Below are 18583 nucleotides of genomic sequence, written 5' to 3' on the forward strand. Positions count from 1 at the left end.
TTTCTTCCCCTTTGGTTTGTGCTGCGTTTTGATGGGGCTGGGACTGACAAAAGGATGGAACAGGTTAGCCCCGGCTGCAAGGTTTTGTACCTCTGCAGCGAGCTGGCCACCGTGGGAGGCACGCTACTGGCCTGGGATAGACTCATAGCAATCGCCATCTAGCTTTGGAGAAGATCTACCTTGAGGTGCCCGGCTGAGAGTCCATCGAACTGTGCCCATCAGTCCTCCTCATGATGAGCATCCCCAGAATCGGCTCCTGGTTTCTGCAATATGTCGCCTTCCCCCAGGCTATCCTTTGGGTCTCAGGCAGCACCTCGCTCTCTCTTATTCCCCTCACCATACAGATGTGCACCCGCTCCGATTGAGTGCACACTGCAAGGACACGAGCGTCCTGTTGAGTTGCTTGGGCTATTTTTCTGCCATCAGTCATGGGCCTGCTAAACTCAAGGTAGTGGTCAAGTCTGGCCTTAAACGCCAGGCGATTATTTTTACCCGCTGCTTCATTTTGTTATAGAAACTCATAATTGTTGTAAAGACTATTTTCTATTGCTGGTCCCAAGAGGAAACGACCTGTTAATGAAAGCACTGATCTTCTTTATCCCACCCCATCGAATGCATGCTGCAGGTGGAAGCCGAGTTTTGCTTCCTCCCTTGTCCGCTCTTTGTTCGTTTTCCCCCATAAACGAGCACCTTTGCATCTAGCCCAGCCCTTCTCGGAGCCGGCCCGTCCAGCCTTGCTCACCTCATCGATCCCCAGAGATGAGGGGGGTGCTACTCCATCCAAAATAAGACTTGGAGACTACATCTGGTTAACAGGGGAGAGGGTCCCACCTGGGACTTCATCATAGTCACGTGTCTGTTTCTGAGTTTCCCTGTGTGTAATGGGAGGAATATTGTGAAGGTGTTTTAGGCTGGAGACTGAATATTTTAATCTGCAGAAGAGAAGACCGCGGGGGATTGAATAGCAGCCGTCATCTCCCTGCCGGGGGGGCTGCAAAGAGGATGGAGCTGGGCTGGTCTCAGTGGGGGCAGACGACAGGACAAGGAGCAATGGGCTCAGGCTGCAGCAAGGAAAGTTGAGGTTGGATATTAGGAAAAACTCTCTCACGAGGAGGGTGGTGAAGCACTGGGGCAAGCTTCACAGAGAGGTGGTGGACTCTCCATCCTTAGAGGTGTTGAAGACCTGGGTAGACAAAGCCTTGGCTGGGATGATGTACTTGGGGCTGGTCCTGCTTGCAGCAGGGGGGTGGGCTAGATGTGACCTCCTGAGGTTCCTCCCAACCCAAATTTTCTATGAGTCTGGGACAACAGATGCCCTCGGGGAGACTTTCTTGGGGAGCAATGCTGTTCACAGTGTGCTTTGTTACAACAGCGGGCTGGGATTAGGACCAAAGCAAGTTCATTAGGCGTTATGCGAGGTGATCTAGTAAGTCTGTCTAGACTGGAGGTGTCAAATGAGGGGGGAGGAGAGATCCAGGCCACCGTGCTTCTCATGAGCTGGACAACTGGCCCCAGAGCTGTTCCTTGTCCCAGCCTCTTTACAGAGGGGAATGCTGCAGTTGCCCCCATTTGCTGCCCTGCTGCCAACTTTGCACAATTAAAGAGCAATCAAAAGCCAGAAACATCTGTGGCAAGTAAGAGGTGAACAGCATGTCATCTCTCTGGGTGCTGGCTGCATTGGCACGGCAGCTCCCGCAGCCACGGGGAGAAGCCCCGTGGTCGTATCTGGAGGTGGGTCGTCCCACCGGAGACACCTTCCTGCTGTGGTGTAAATTGGCCCCCCAAAGGACTCGGGCCTGGGGACATTGGGCACTTCACTCTTAGGGCTTTTCCCACTCCTCTTTGGCTGCCAAAGCTGCATGCTGGGCACCCAGGCTCTCTGCCCCAGGCATGAGGTCCACCCCAGCCCCTGCACCGAGCGCTGCGGGGAAGGCCCTGCCGCTAGGGACTCGGGCTCCCTCCCGGTGGGATTCCCAGGCCTGATCCCTCCCCGCTCTCCTGCCCGCATCCAGGGCCCTGCATCTGGAAACCATGCGACATCTCCCACCTCCCGGGAGCATGCTGTCCCTGCCGGGCTGTTGGTGGTCCGGTTGACCCCTTTCCCTACCCTTTAGCCCTATTCCACATTGCATGGGATAATTATACACCTGCTGGGTGGCAGAAAGTGTCCGGTGGCTCGATAGCTCTCAGGAGAGCTTGGGTATTGTTGGATGGGAGATCCATGGACCTGCTCATTGCCCCCTAAACCACCACATAGACCCCTACAATACTGAACAAAGCCCTGTTAAGGCTTACAGGGGATGGTAATGAACCGTTTGCACGTGGCAGTGAACTTCTTTAAAGGATTTTTTTTTTTGTGGCAAAAATCCAATTGGCCTAATGAAAGATATCACCTCTACCTGGAGTCCTGATTGCTTCTTTCTTAACGATGCTTTCTTCCAGCCTCATTGGAAATAGCATGTTTTCTTCATTTAATAGATGCCTCTGGTCTCTGCAATTCAGAGCCGGGGGCCGTTGCTGAATCCGCCGGCCGTCGGCTCACGGAGGCCAGACACCTGGAAGTGGGAGAGCAGCCCCTACATGGCTGCGCAGCTCGATGCCAGAGATGGCAAACAGGGCCCTGGCGCCCGCCTGAGTGCCGGTGGGGATTCACCTGTCCGGTCGTGTTTGCTCTGAGGTGCGGGCACGGCTCCCTTCCCGCGGACCGGCCCTGATCCTGCCTCGGCCCAGAGAGACCGTGACCTTCTGGGCCAGTGGAAATGACTCTTTCTGGCCCAGGGCTGGAAGAGGGTGGTTAACAACAGGTGCGAGTTTCTAGTCCTAATTTGACACCCCATTTACAAGGGGCCCGATCCTGCCTTCATTGCCCTTCGTGGAGCGGCAGGCAGTCATCCCCAAGTAAGATGAAGTCTGTAGCTCTTTCATTGCTGGCCTGGGGGACTGTTAGACCCCTGCTACACATTACATATACTATGCAATTAACTGGTTAATCGCAGACATGCAAAGTAATTATGCAATTAATGGCGCAGATGCCCCAAGCCTTGGTGTGTCATGTAATGGCTCTGGCCTGGGATAGTTGGGTAAAGTTATGAGTCTGCCCAATATCTGGTCTGCAGGTGCGGTGGGGAAGTAGGGTGCAAGCATTGCTATGCCTAGATCATCCCCAACCAGTGGTCATCCGTGGGAACAGACACTTGGGGTGAGATTAGGGGACTTGACAAAGATCACACAGGGAAGCGGTAGCAGAGTCTCAGCATCCTTCCTGCGTGGGCTGATTTCTATATCCCTGTGCATCATCACAGTGTCCCCCCCTCCCCGAGCTGCCGGCTGCAGCGCTATTTTCAGGTGAAAGCACCTCTGCCCTGGGTGGGGAGCTGGGAGCGGGGTTGCTCCTCTGCCAGCAGCCTCCCCCGCCAGGCGCTGCTCTGTGGGCATCTCCCACTGCCCCGGGGTAGAGGGGTGTGTGTGGGGGGGGGATGGGGCACACACTGCAGCATCCACATCACTCTCGGGCTGTGTTCAGATGGCAGCTCGGGGGCTGGGATGATGCACCACATCTGCAGGGATGGAAAGGAGTTCAGTAAAGAGCTCTGCTACCGACTCCCTGAATGACCTTTGTCAAGTCCCTTAATCCTATTCCAAGTGTATGCTCCCCATCTTCCCCCAGACGAGGATGGATGGCCTCAGACTGCCAGAGACTCAGACAGCTCATGCAAATGCTACCTCCTTCATGGCCCAGGCCGGCAGCAGGCCAGGACGCCTGGGCTCTCTTTCTAATTGAGCTGCTGTCACTCTGCGTGACTCTGGGCAGCGCCTTTCGTTCCCCTGGGCCTCAGGGCGTCGGAGGAGGACAAGGAGGCTTGGCTTTACTGTGCTTCAGTGGGCACGTGCTGCTCTTGCCACGCTGAACGGTGGTTACAGTTCTCCCTCGTTAGGCTGAGTGGAGCTGGTGCCCAGGAGGCCGCTCCACAAGACCCTAAAAATATCGGTGCACTTGGTATTTATTTGTGTGCTCGATCTACCCATGTAAGATTGCTCCAGGGCTCTCCACTGCCATAATACCGGGGCGCCTCCTAATCTTTAATGCGTGTATCCTCACAATACCCTGGGTGGAGGAACTGAGGCGCTATAAGTGACTCGACCAAGGGTGTTTGGGAAGGCTGTGGCAGGGCAGGGACTTGAAGGCAGGTCTCCCAAGTCCGCGGTGTGGGCACTCACCTTGCTGTCCTGAGCCGCTGCGCTGTGGGTGAATGAGCCGCGACTAGAAGTGTTCCCAAGGACTTGCAAATGGAAAGGGAAGCTCAAAGGATTTTTTTAAGCACGCTGGGAGCTGCTAATGAGCACTTTTCTCGGCCTGGCTTGCAGGTCCCACAGCGTGCTCTGCAACGTCGGCAACAGCCCTGATGCTCTTGTGCGGCCAGCCTGGTGGCGGCAGGGTTGGGACGCCGGGCACAACGCGGGCTCGCTGCTTTCTCGGCGCGTGCCTGTCTGTCGTAGCACGCGATGGCTGGAAACGCAAAGGCTTCTCACCATTAGAGGAATGAGATCTGGGAACAGCCTTTGAGACGGAGCTGGGTCAGCTAATGAGCAGGGTCTGATGGGGTGGCCGGCTGCTGCATACGAGGGCATGGCATCCCGAAGGCAGGAGGTCCCTTGTTGTCTCCTGTCCCTGCTTCGCCCCTCGATACCTGCCGTCCCCGGGCTCGCCGCAGCTGCCGGCCGTGAGGGGCTCCCGCGGGGCCCGTTCCTGCCCCGCGCGCTCCCCTCAGCTGAACTCAGGAGGGAGGAAGAAATGAGGTGGACCGCGGTAAAAGCAGGCCTCAAGGAGGGGAAAGTAAATGCTCCAAGAGCGCCGTTCAAAGCATCAGGCTGGCCTGCCCTGGGGGAATTCGGAGGGGGAAATGACTGCTGGCGGGTTTGGGACAACAGCATGGGGGGCCATGAGAGAGCCCCGCTGGGCAGGCATAGGGAGGCTGGAAGGGAGCTCGGGGGGTCACGTCTAGTCCGAGCCCTGCTCCAAGCAGGACCAGCCCCGGCTACATCATCCCAGCCCGGGTTTAAAGCATCCCAGACGCCCGAAAGCTGCTTCTGAACAGCAGTGGGCTCAAGTTGTAGCACGGGAACCTGAGGTTGGATATCGCAGTTTCATAGCTGGTCGGGTCGGAGGGGACCTGAGCAGATCATCGAGTCCGACCCCTGCCCTGGCAGGAAAGAGTACTGGGGTCAAACGACCCCAGCAAGGTGTTCGTCCAGCCTCCTCTTAAACACCCCCAGGGTAGGGGCCTGCACCACTTCTCTTGGAAGTTGGTCCCAGGTCCTAGCCGCCCTGACCATGAAGTCGCCTCCTGATATCTAACCTGAATCTCCGCTCTGCCAGCTTGTGACCGTTATTCCTGGTCACTCCTGGCAGTGCTCGGGGGAACAGGGACTCCCCCACTGCCTGCTGGTCCCCCCTGACTAGTCTGTAACAGGCCGCTAGATCCCTCTCAGCCTTCTCTTGTGGAGGCTGAACAGGTTCAGGTCCCGTCGCCTCTCCTCGTAGGGCCTGCCCTGCTGCCCCCGACCATGCGAGTGGCCTCCTCTGGGCCCTCTCCATGCTGCCCACATCCCTCCTGCAGTGCGGCGCCCAGAACTAGACGCAGTCCTCCAGCTGCGGCCTGACCAGTGCCGCACAGAGGGGGAGGATCACCCCCCTGGCCCTGCTCGAGATGCATCTGTGGATGCACGACAAGGTGCGGTTGGCCTTCCTGACCGCGTCCCCACACTGCCGGCCCATGTTCATCTTGGCATCAATGATGACCCCAAGATCCTTTTCTGCTTCTGTGCTGACAAGAGGGGAGTTCCCCAGCCTGTAGGTGTGGTGCCGGTTGTTCCTCCCCAGGTGCAGCACCCTGCACTTGTCTGTGTTGAATCCCATCCTGTTCTTGTCCGCCCACCCCCGTAACCTGTCCAGGTCCGATTGCAGCCTATTCCTCCCTTCCGGTGTGCCCACATCCCCCCACATCTTAGTGTCATCAGCAAATTTGAACAGGTGCTTTTTACCTCCTTGTCCAAGTCACTGATGAAGATGTTGAACAGTGTGGGCCCGAGGACCGAGCCCTGGGGGACCCCACTGCCCACGTCCTTCCAGGTGGAGAAGGACCCATCCACTACCACCCTCTGGGTGCGGCCCTCCAGCCAGTTGGTGACCCATTTGACTGTGTGGGTGTCTACACCACAGCCCCCCAGTTTCTTAATGAGAACGGGGTGAGAGACGGTGTCAAAGGCCTTCCGAAAGTCCAGGAAGACGATGTCCACTGCTCCCCCTGCGTCTAACGATCTGGTGATCTGATCGTAAAAGGCCGCCAGGTTGGTCTGACAGGACCTGCCGCTGATGAACCCGTGCTGGTTGCCCCTAAGCATGCAGTCCCCCGCTGGCCCCTCCTGGATGTGTGCCCGCATAATTTTCTCGAACAGCTTGCCTAGGATCGAGGTAAGACTAACCGGCCTATAGTTTCTCAGGTCCTCCTTCCTGCCTTTTTGGAGATGGGAACCATGTTGGCCTCTTCCAGTCCTCTGGCCCCACACCAGAGCCCCACGAGTGCTCGTACAGCCGTGCCGGGGTCCCGCAATGATTGCAGCCAATTCCCGCAGCGCTCGGGGGTGGAGATCGTCCGGACCCGCTGACTTGAACACGTCCAGTCCCGCCAGACGCTCCCGGACTAGATCCTCCCTGCCCCTGGGCCTGGGCGCGCCTCCCCGGGGGCCTGGGGGGGCCGGTGGGGGCTGATCCGGTCCCTGCTCAGGAACATGGAAGCAAAGAAATTTTTAAATATGCGGGCTTTGTTGTCTGCTGTGACGACCAAATGTCCTAGCGCGTCCTGCAGGGGCCCCACGTTACCTGGTACCTTCTTTTTGTCCCCTGTGTATTTAAAAAAGGACTTCTGGTTGTCCTTGATCCGGGAAACTAGTCCCAGTCCCGTCTCTGCCTTGGCCTTCCTGACCCCCCCCTGCATCCCCGAGCAGCCGCAGTGTAGTCCTCCCTGGGGACGGCCCCTCCCCGCCATTGGGGGTGCACCCCCCTTTTAGCCAGGAGACACTCCCGGATGCTTTTGGTGAGCCACGGGGGCTTTGCATCCTCCTGCCCCCTTTGATCCATGTTGGGATGACCTCCCTCTGGGCTTGGAGGATCGTCTCCTGAAGGAGCGACCGCTCCCCTTGGACACCCGGCTCCCCCCCCCGGGACCCCAGCGCTTCCCCGACTAGTCTCCGTAGCTCGTTGAAGTCGCCTTCCTGAAGTCCAGGGCCGCTGCCTTGCTGCAGGCCTTTGCCACCTTGCGCTGGATGGTGACTCCCAGCAGGCGATGATCGCTGTCGCCCAGGGGGTCGAGGCCCCGCAGCCCCCTCACCAGGTCGTCGCCCGTGGCCAGCACCAGGTCCAGCAAGGCGTCCCCCCCGGTGGGGCTGGGCACCTCCGGGGTTCGATGGAGGTCCTGCACTCCGGCCAAGGACCGACGTGAGCGGTCAGCCCCGGCTGACTGCTCCTCCCAGCAGATGTCCGGGACGTTCAGGTCCCCCGTGACCGCATCCTTTGACCTAACGACCTCCGTGAGCTGGTCTAGCTCTTCCCTGTGGTCAGGGGGTCTGTAGTAGACCCCCACCGTTAAGTCTCTTTCCCCTCGACTGCCTTGTATCCTAACCCAGAGCACTTCCGAGTGCCCTCCTCTGACCCCGTGCTACCTGGGGAGGAGGTGTATTCCTCCTTGGTGTCGAGCGCCACCCCCGCCTCTCCTCCCCGTCCTGTCCCTCCTGTACAGCCCATAGCCCTTGATATCACCGCCCAGTCGTGCGCTGGGTCCCACCACGTTTCAGCGAGCCCCGCTGTGTCCGGGTTGGTGTCAGCTGGCAGGAGGGGAGTTCCTCCTGCTTGTGTCCCCAACTACGAGCATTTGAGGCCTCCTGAGGATGTGTGCACTGGCCCCCTCATCACGGCATTGCCCTGGGCCCTGTTGCTTACCTGGGTATATGTGCCACTCATGTAAAGATGCATCTTAAAACCCAAGGAGGTTTTGCCCCTGCTCTACCTGTGAGGCAGCCTGTCCACAGGCTGCTAGAAACTGGCTTCTCATTTCCAGGTGAAGTCTAGTCCTTGCAGGCGTCTCCCTGTTCCTCTTTGTGCCAAAAGTTTTTCTTCCTTGCTGGGGTTTGGTGTCTGGAAATGCATCAGGAGAATAAAAGCATCCCCTTTTTGCCTTTGTGTCCTAGGTGGAACAAGGCAAAGCACGAGACCTGCCCCTGCTCACTCCCCCGGCCCTTTTTGCACTTCTTTCGGGTTGAACAAATCTCTCTCAAACTCGGTCTCACCCGTGCCTGCAATCCCTGCTTCCTCTCTGTCTCCTGGAAATGCCTTGCCAGCTACTTCCTGGAGCCGTGCTGACCTTTTTCTGCAGCTGTCTCGTGTTAATGGCTTATAGTCCTCGATTAACATACCGGGCTTTTCTCGCCCTTTAGTCATTTCCATCTGATGAGCTCCCAGCCTCCAGCAGCAGTTTCCTCTGGCTAACCCCTAAATGCTATGGCATCTCGCCCCCTTTCCGTGACACCCATCCTCAAGACAACGCAGCGGGTTAATGCTCACACAATTGATCGGAGCTAGCAACGACTGAGACGAGTTTGGAAGGCAGTCGTGCCGTCTCCATGCAAACTGGAAGTGGAAAACCAACCAAATGAGGCTGCAGCGGTGGGTGTGGGCATGCCAGCCACAAAGGCGATTCGGGTGGCGACAGGTGATAAAGCAGCGAGGGAGTCGGACAAGGCTGGGGGGAAGCCGTGAAAGTGCACGTGCACCGATGGGCACAGAGGACCTTGGCTGACACAAGGGAGGGCCTGGAGCTGGCTGAGGACGGGACCCCGGGCCCGTCGGGGGGAACAAGTCGGGTACGGGAGCGTTATTGCCACTTGCAAGGCGGGGAACGGCCGCTTCGTGCAGGAGCGACGGGCAGGCTGGAAGGCACCGAGAGGTCACGGCACTGCACGAAAGACCCTTTCCCTGCTCCCGTCCTCCGGTGCGTGCAGGGAACGGGTGGCTCTTTCCCACCCTCCCCGGTGGCTTCCCCTTCATCTGGGCAGCGTGCTGTGACGGGGCAGGCATGCGGCGCACGTGGCTTTGCGGCCCGGCTAATTGCGTTAAGTGGGGGAGTAATTGCATGAAGGCTCATGAGAGCCGTCCATCACGGGCGAGGGCCCATCCGTAGCCGACTTGCCGAGAATCTGATTAGCAGGGAGAAGACATTCATCACCCGCGTCCCTCCCTGGCCCAGCGGGGACCGTCCTGGGCACTGCTCCCCTGGCTGGAGGGGCCCAGGAGCAAATCAATCTCATTTGCTCGCCAAAGGTTAAGCGACACCGCAGATGAAAAATGATCCCCGGGCCGGGTGGCTGGAGTGCCCATTCATCTCCGTGTCGCCGTCACGGGGCGGGGTGGCCAGGCGGGTAGGGTGATTAAGGCCCACGGCAAACACCGATCACTCAATGTCGCGGAGAGCTGTGACGTGTTAATGGGCCCGCGGCGGGGGCACGGCCCGCTCGTTTGTATTCGTTATACCTCCTCCCCGGGGACGGGCTGTCCTGCCCACGGATGGGTCACACAGTCGCATGCCTACACGCACCTTCTTGGCCGCTCGTGGTTTACCATCCTCGTTGCACCATGGCACTCTGGGCTGTGTTCATAGGAGCGCTTGCAAATCGGGGGAAGGTGCTTTTCTGCTCTGTTTACCACTGGTTTCATAGATTTCATAGACATCAGGGCTGGAAGGGACCTCAGGAGATCATCGAGTCCAGCCCCCTGCCCAAAGGGCAGGAAGTCACCTGGGGCACAGGATCCCAGCAAGATAAGCATCCAATTTACTCTTGATAAATAAATCTCGCCTGGAGTCCTAAGTCCAGCTTTGGGCCCGCACTTCAAGGCAGACGTGGATTGATTTAAAAAGAGTCCAGTAGAGAGCTGCAGAAATGAGTAGACATCTGGGAAAGCAAGCTGATTAGGAAAGGTGCGTGGAAATGGGAGCATTTAGTCTAGAGGGGATTTGATGACAGGCCTCAAATACCTGAAGGGTGGTTGTGCAGAGGATGGTGATGGTGATGGTGATGGTTGTGCCGAGGATAGTTTCATAGTTTCACTGTTTGTAGGGTCGGAAGGGACCTGAGCAGATCATCTAGTCCGACCCCCTGCCGTGGCAGGAAAGAGTACGGGGTCAAATGACCCCAGCAAGGTGTTCATCCAGCCTCCTCTTAAACACCCCCAGGGTAGGAGCCAGCACCACTTCTCTTGGAAGTCGGTCCCAGACCCTAGCCGCCCTGACCGTGAAGTCGCGCCTCCTGATATCCAACCTAAACCTGCCCTCTGCCAGCTTGTGACCGTTATTCCTGGTCACTCCAGGCGGTGCTCGGGGGAACAGGGACTCCCCCAATGCCTGCTGGTCCCCCCTGACTAGTTTATAACAGGCCACTAGATCCCCCTCAGCCTTCTCTTGTGGAGGCTGAACAGGTTCAGGTCCCGTCGCCTCTCCTCGTAGGGCCTGCCCTGCTGCCCCTGACCATGCGAGTGGCCTCCTCTGGACCCTCTCCATGCTGTCCACATCCCTCCTGAAGTGCGGCGCCCAGAACTGGATGCAGTACTCCAGCTGCGGCCTGACCGGTGCTGCATAGAGGATCACCTCCTTGGACCTGCTCGAGATGCATCTGTGGAGGCACGACAAGGTGTGGGTGGCCTTCCTGACCGCATCCCCACACTGCCGGCCCATGTTCATCTTGGCATCAATGATGACTCCAAGATCCTTTTCTGCCTCTGCCCTGACGAGAAGGGAGTTCCCCAACCTGCAGGGATGGTGCTGGTTGTTCCTCCCCAGGTGCAGCACCTTGCACTTGTCTGTGTTGAAACCCATCCTATTCTCGTCCACCCACCCCTGTAACCTGTCGAGGTCTGATTGTACCCTGTTGCACCCTTCCAGTGTGCCCACGTCCCCCCACATCTTAGTGTCATCAGCAAATTTGAACAGGTGCTTTTTACCCCTCGTCCAAGTCACTGATGAAGATGTTGAACAGTGCAGGCCCAAGGACCGAGCCCTGGGGGACCCCACTGCCCACGTCCCTCCGGGTTGAGAAGGACCCATCCACTACCACCCTCTGGGTGCGGCCCTCCAGCCAGTTGGCGACACATCTGACCGTGTGGGTGTCGACACCACAGCCCCCAGTTTCTTAATGAGAACGGGGTGAGAGACCGTGTCAAAAGCCTTCCGGAAGTCCAGGAAGACGATGCCCACTGCTACCCCCGCATCTAATGATCTGGTGATGGTGATGGCGAAGGTGACAGTTGTGCAGAGGATGGTGATGGTTATGCCGAGGATGGCGATGGTTGTGCAGAGGAGGTGATGGCGATGGTGATGGTTGTGCCGAGGATGGTGACGGTTGTGCCGAGGATGGTGATGGCAATGGTGACAGTTGTGCAGAGGATGGTGATGGTGACGGTTGTGCAGAGGATGGTGATGATTGTGCAGAGGATGGTGATGGTTATGCCGAGGATGGCGATGGTTGTGCAGAGGAGGTGATGGCGATGGTGATGGTTGTGCCGAGGATGGTGACGGTTGTGCCGAGGATGGTGATGGCAATGGTGACAGTTGTGCAGAGGATGGTGATGGTGACGGTTGTGCAGAGGATGGTGGTGATTGTGCAGAGGATGGTGATGGTGATGGTGACAGTTGTGCAGAGGATGGTGATGGTTGTGCAGAGGATGGTGATGGTGATGGTGACGGTTGTGCAGAGGATGGTGATGGTTGTGCAGAGGATGGTGATGGTGATGGTGACAGTTGTGCAGAGGATGGTGATGGTTGTGCAGAGGATGGTGACGGTTGTGCCGAGGATGGTGATGGCAATGGTGACAGTTGTGCAGAGGATGGTGATGATTGTGCAGAGGATGGTGATGGTGATGGTGACGGTTGTGCCGAGGATGGTGATGGCAATGGTGACGGTTGTGCCGAGGATGGTGATGGCAATGGTGACAGTTGTGCAGAGGATGGTGATGGTGACGGTTGTGCAGAGGATGGTGATGATTGTGCAGAGGATGGTGATGGTGATGGTGACGGTTGTGCAGAGGATGGTGATGATTGTGCAGAGGATGGTGATGGTGATGGTGACGGTTGTGCAGAGGATGGTGATGATTGTGCAGAGGATGGTGATGGTGATGGTGACAGTTGTGCAGAGGATGGTGATGGTTGTGCAGAGGATGGTGATGGCGATGGTGACAGTTGTGCAGAGGATGGTGATGGTTGTGCAGAGGATGGTGATGGTGATGGTGACGGTTGTGCAGAGGATGGTGATGATTGTGCAGAGGATGGTGATGGTGATGGTGACAGTTGTGCAGAGGATGGTGATGGTTGTGCAGAGGATGGTGATGGCGATGGTGACAGTTGTGCAGAGGATGGTGATGGTTGTGCAGAGGATGGTGATGGCGATGGTGACAGTTGTGCAGAGGATGGTGATGGTTGTGCAGAGGATGGTGATGGCGATGGTGACAGTTGTGCAGAGGATGGTGATGGTTGTGCAGAGGATGGCTGCTACAGGGTACAGGACAAGGAGAGCAACGGTTTTTGTTTGCAGCAAGGAGAATTTATGTTGGTCGTTAGGATGAATTTTCTTACCTGAAGGGTGGTTCAATGCAGGAACGGGCTAGCAGAGAGGTGGTGGCATCTCCATCCTTAAAAGTTTTTAGGAAAGGTTGAACAACCCTTTGGCTGAGATGGTTTGGTCAGGGCTGGCCTGTTTTATTGCCTTTAATTAAATATCACATACTTTATACGTAACAAATAATAGAGGCCCATGCTGAGCAGAAGGAAGTTTTCCCAGCTTGTGCTAATGGTGAGAGAATGACCACGATCCAGAGAGCTCCTGGTGGGAACTGGAAATCAGCCATATTCAAATGTGTTGTAAAAGGAAGGTTCTGATTGGTCAGTGAAATTCCTGTAGCTGAACATCCCTACTTGCGATTGGTTCATCTCCGCGACTGCGCTCACACCTGCAGGCTCGTGGGAAGGCAGACGGCATCAGGGACTACGCAGCAGCCTGAAAAAGCAGCTGGTCCGGCTTTTGTTTTGGGTGGAATTGCAGGAGTTCGTGGGTGTCGGTCTAGTCTCTGCCCCCAGCCCAGACAGGCTTGCCCCGGCACTGTGCCGTACAGATGAGTGCTCCTGCCCTGCTAGGTTGAAATGTCCGAAGCAAGGGGGGTTTCGGCATCTCCCGTGGGACACACGCCACAGCATCGCAGGTCTCATGGGAGGGGGGACAGCTCTAAGATGCACGCCGACCTCTAGAAGAGGGAGTCAAACCGCCCCTAAGTGACGTGCCCCCTGACCTCTGATGGACCGTAGGTCTGATGGAGGCATTTCCGTTGCTCCTTTCGGTCTTTCCCTTCCCTTTCCTGACCACGAGGAAATCTCCAAGGCATGCCCGTGCTGCGGTGAAGGTCCAGCTCTAGCTGACTGTCGTGGCCCTGAAGCCCGCAGACACGCTGCATCTTGCTTTGGGGGTTAAGTAAGAGTCGGGTGTAGCGCTGGGAGCTGAGCGCTGCTCTCCCGCGGCTCCCCCAGGACTCGAGCCTCAGCACTAAGGGGCTGCACGGTCTTCCTCCGTTGTTTGAGCAATCTCAAGACAAGCGTCTGACGGCTACGGTCCCGGGCAACTACCTTTCTGATGGAAGGAGGGAGCCGCCTGAGCAACATCCTGCCGGAAAGGTGTGCCTTCCTGCTGCAGGTCTGCTTGTCTTGGGGCCATCGGACAGCAAGACCTGGCGCCGTTTCACAGCGTCCTCTGCCCCGCGGCGTCCTTGTGCACTCGAAGAGAGTGCAGATGCAAGGAAGTCTGAGCCCGCTGTCCCTCTCCCCTCGTGTGTCCGCAAGGGCTCGTGCTCGATGCACTCTTGCACGTGGAGTTTCTTACAATACACGGCGTGCAACCTTTTCTGGGTGCGTGTGTCGTATCACTTCCCTGGCTCCACGGTGCCCTCGTGCTAAGACGAGAGAGAACTCTTCCCAACCTCCATAACCCTACGAAGACCATTCCCCCTTCCTCCCTGCTTTATTTATGATATTTTCATCCCTGGGGAGGCCCTTGCACATCATCTCTAGACAAAGCCTTGGCTTTGTCCTTCTTGGAGCAGGGGGTGGGACTGGATGTGACCTCCTGGGGTCCCTCCAACCCTCCTTGTCTATGAGTCTAACTCAGCTTATGACGGAAATTATTAGCAGTTTGACCATTTTCTCCCAGAAATATCAACCTTTAAAATCTCAGTGGGGGATCATGATTTTTGGGTAGGGAGAGCGGGGGAGAAATGTCCTTTTTTTTTTTTTTTGACTGGGTCTACTGGGAACTAATTTTTTGAAGAAAGTTTGAGCGCGTGGGAAAATCAGGCTCATAATAAAAACTGCCTTACTACATAGGTAACTCCGGAGTCACCACCACGACCCCGTCCTGTTGTACACGCGTCACTGAATAACACACTTGCCTTGCTGGACTTCTTTGGGACACACCTAGATTGGCTGGCTCCGTTCTGCGTTTTACAGCCCTTTGTGCTCCCTTTTCCTCACCCTGACAAGGAAATTTCAGCTGAGAAAAGATTCACGGGTGCATCTGAGTACCATGACCTCAAGGATGAGCATTCAGCAGAGGAAGATGACGTTAATTAGGAGTACAATGTTTTCCCTTGCAAGAAAACGCGGAAGAAAACAAGAGGGAACGTTTCTCCAGTCCGTCCCGGTCGTTTTAGATCCTCCCCGTGCCCTCCACAGCGTCTGCAGCTCTACCCAGCTCGGTGCCATCTACAAATTTGCAAAGTGTGCACTTGATCCCATGCTCCTAATCATGCATGAAGTTGTTAAGACTTGGGGCAGACCCCTGGGGAGCCCAACTTGATGCCTCCTCCTCGATGCCTCCTGAGCTTGTTGAGTGTGATGATCCCAGGAGCTGTGTCTCCATCTTGCAGTACTTTAATCTAGACTGTATTTTCTTAGCTCATTAACAAGAGTGTTTTGGGAGACGGTGTTAAAATCCTTGCTAAAGTTAAGGTGGATTGCATCCGCAGCTCATCCCTATCCCTGTAGAGCGTGTCATGCAATCGGAGAAGGAAATGATTGATCGGGCACGCTTGCTCTTGGCAGGTATCACGGCCAGGCTGACTTCTGAAAGATGGGCACTACATTTGCCCTTTTCCAGCCATTCAGGACCTCACCTGATCTCTCTGAATTCCCAAAAAGGATGGCCAAAGGCTTTGAAATGACCTCAGCCAATTCCTTCAGTACCTGGGGGTTGCGTCCCATCTGCCCGTGCTGACCCAAAAGCACTGGGCTTCTCCAAAGGATCCCGGCTCCTTGTCTCCTTCGCTGTCTGTGTAGCCAACGGTGCACGTGATCCGGTACCCGACTTCATTCCTGACGTCTGACGTCAGAAAGGCATTCACTTTCATCGCCCATAGTTGGGCGCCCTTTTGCATTCAATAGGATATGGCTTTTTAAAACAAAACAGCTGAAAGCGGCGATATTATTAATGTTGATTAGTATTGGTGTTGAGTATTAATATTCACATGATTCATGTTGGTTATGAATGGTATCATTGTAAATGTTGATTTATAATAATACCATTCGTAACCAACGTGATTTTGGTTATGAGCCCAGGGCTTGATTTGAACATCCTTTGTGCACAAGAGGGAAGTTGGTTCTGCCGTGTCCTGTCACCCCCGATGGCAGCCGCCCACTGTGCGAGCTACCCCGGGTAGCCACGTATCTGTCTGTCCTTGACCCTAAGGTCATTTCTCTTTTGCTCAAACGCACGCTTCGTCGGGAAGCACAAGGGGAAAAAAAGCAATGCAATAATGCGTGCCCGGAGCTCAGGAATGGAAAACACCTATTACGTTATGTAGTTCGGCAGCTTGGGGCTGGACGGGGGAGAGAGGCCGGTGGTATTGAATAAAACCTTTGCCGTTGTAAGACGGTGAGGAAAGCACGAGTCCTGGGTGTGCGGAAGTAATTGTGCATCCTTCAGCAGCACGCGGCGCAGCGCGGAGTAACGTACTCTGCTGCCGAGAAGCGGAGATGATAAGGCCAGAAAGGACTGGTGTGATCATCAAACTGACCTCTGCTCAGCACCACGGCACGGGAGGCTTCCCTCGACACTTGGGCCTGAACTAAAGGACATCTTCTAATGTATGTGTTATATATTTTCCAAGGTTTGTGGTGGATCCTTCATGGCTGGAAATTGTCTAACTGAGGTTGGATCTATAGGTATAGATCCAACAATATATATCTATCTGGTGATAGAGAGAGAGAGAGTTCTAGAGAGATAGATAGTTCTAGATAATTCTAGATTGTATATATATCTGTATATATATAGAGAGAGAGTTCTAGATCTATCACTATATATAGATATATATAGTTCTAGATTATGTATATATCTATATATAGAGACTTCTAGATTGTGTATATATATATAGAATGAGTTCTAGATCTATCTAGATATAGATAGATAGTTCTAGAGATATATAGTTCTAGATTATATATATATATATTATATATATAAAAAGAGAGAGAATTCTAGTTTATATATAGAGAAAAATATTTGTATAGATACCTATAGACAGAAATAGTTCTCTCTCCCTCTATATATATATACACACACACAAACAGCCCTATAAATATAGTTACACACACACACACACACACACACACACACACACACACACTCAGAGAGAGAGAACTATCTCTAGATACAGAGCGATATCTATATCTGTATCTATATCTAACCCTAGTTAGACAACTTCCAGCCGTGAAGAGTTGGAAACCCTCGGAAGATGGCTCCGATGGCTTTCTATCCTACCCTTAAAAAGAACGGCGTCTCATTTTTGTAGCCTAAACCTGCGCAAGTTTGCTGGCTGGAAGAGCTCTTGTCTTATCAGGGTTGGAGCTCTCCAGCCTGGCACTTGTGGGTGATGTCCAAGCCTCCCCTTCACGTTTTGCTAAGGCGAAAAGCCCGAGCTCCTCGCCTCTCTTGCCCCACAGCAGCTTTCCAGCCTCTGAGGCGTTCTCGCGACTCCTCGGTCGAAGCCGACCGCTCGAGAGCGAACGAGAGACGGCAAACGGAGCGTGGACCGCTCGGAAAGGATCTTGAACGTGAAGACAAGTATTCTGTGTTTACGGGTGCTGATAACAACGATGAGAATAGAAGGTTTTATATTTCCTCTACATGAGTGTTAATAAGGGGCCTCTGTCCTTAATCTGGTTTTAGATCAAGCAGAGATGATGGATGGAGGGTTCATATTCATAAATCTTTGTTTGCTTTTTTATTTCAACCTCCCCCTCCTCCCCCTTCCCTCCTGGAGACTGGGGATGGGGGGAAGTGTCGTGCTCTGATGAATTTATCTTTCTCCCTGTGCTCCGGGCAGGTGGTGTGATGTGAAAAGCAGGTTCTCCATCCCTAAATATTTGCAAACACAGTTGTGTGTGCGCGTACGAAAGCAAGCGAGCTGAACAGTAGCTTTTTCTCTCCTGAGCCACTTTGACATTGTGATCAGAGGGGCTGGCGAGAGTCCTAATGAAGATAAATGGATCTCTCCCTCCTCGGATCCCCTGGTTTTTATTGATGGGCTGGCGGGTGAAAGGCTAGAATCTGAATGCTCATTTAAGCAGACGTCACGAGTTTCTTGGGAGGGAAAGGTGTAAGAAAAAACGCCTTGTACTTGAAATGTACTCCCAGCCGAACACTCTCAGCTGTACAATGCTTTCTCCATTCCTTCCCCATCCATCATTTCCCAGGAGCCCTTTGTAAATGCAAATTGCACTTTGATAGGAATAATGGACTGAGGCTCTATTAGTGTCTGTGTAATGGAGAGGGCTATTTTAGTGCAATCATTCTTAAAAGAAGTTCCTCTGTGCCTTATTTTAGGCTGTGTATCAAAAAACAATCTGAAAACACACTCCCCTGCTGCCCCCTCCCTCTGTGTCCTATTAAGGCACAGCGATACTTTTCAGCCCGGTTCTGGATTCAACGGCATGAGCATTTTACCATGTGAATGGGAGCTCCTGCCCCCTTACCTGCTCCTCTCCCGTCAGGAGCGCCCTGCTGGGCTTCTCCAAGGTGGGTACCGCGGCCATTTAGCCACATGCAGTCTAGGGGGGTGCCTCAAAATATAGTTCAGGAGGAACCGCCTCTTTAGGATGTGTCTCACCATGATCTCTCTTGCTCTGTAGAGATACCCAACCTCTGACCAAGGCAGGTAAGAGCGCAGTGATTTAACATCACAATGACGATTTGCATTGCAGAGGTGCCCAAGAGCCCCTGATCCGCTCCGGACCCTGCTTTGCTGGCAGGGCCGGACACAGGCATGGGCGAACTGGGGTCCGGACAGAAAAGGAGTCCGCAAATGGTCATGTTTTTATTATTATCATTATCTCTGGAGAAAGGGGGCCCCATACTATAAGTCTAGGTACGCTGCTGTCTGCTGGGCACAGTGCAGATGTATTGATCAGATCTCAGCGCCTTGGAAAGGTTTGAGGTGGGTTCTGCT

Source organism: Crocodylus siamensis, chromosome 2 (genome assembly GCF_052110815.1).
Source record: "Crocodylus siamensis isolate JL-2025a chromosome 2, ASM5211081v1, whole genome shotgun sequence".
Lineage (NCBI taxonomy): Eukaryota > Metazoa > Chordata > Crocodylia > Crocodylidae > Crocodylus > Crocodylus siamensis.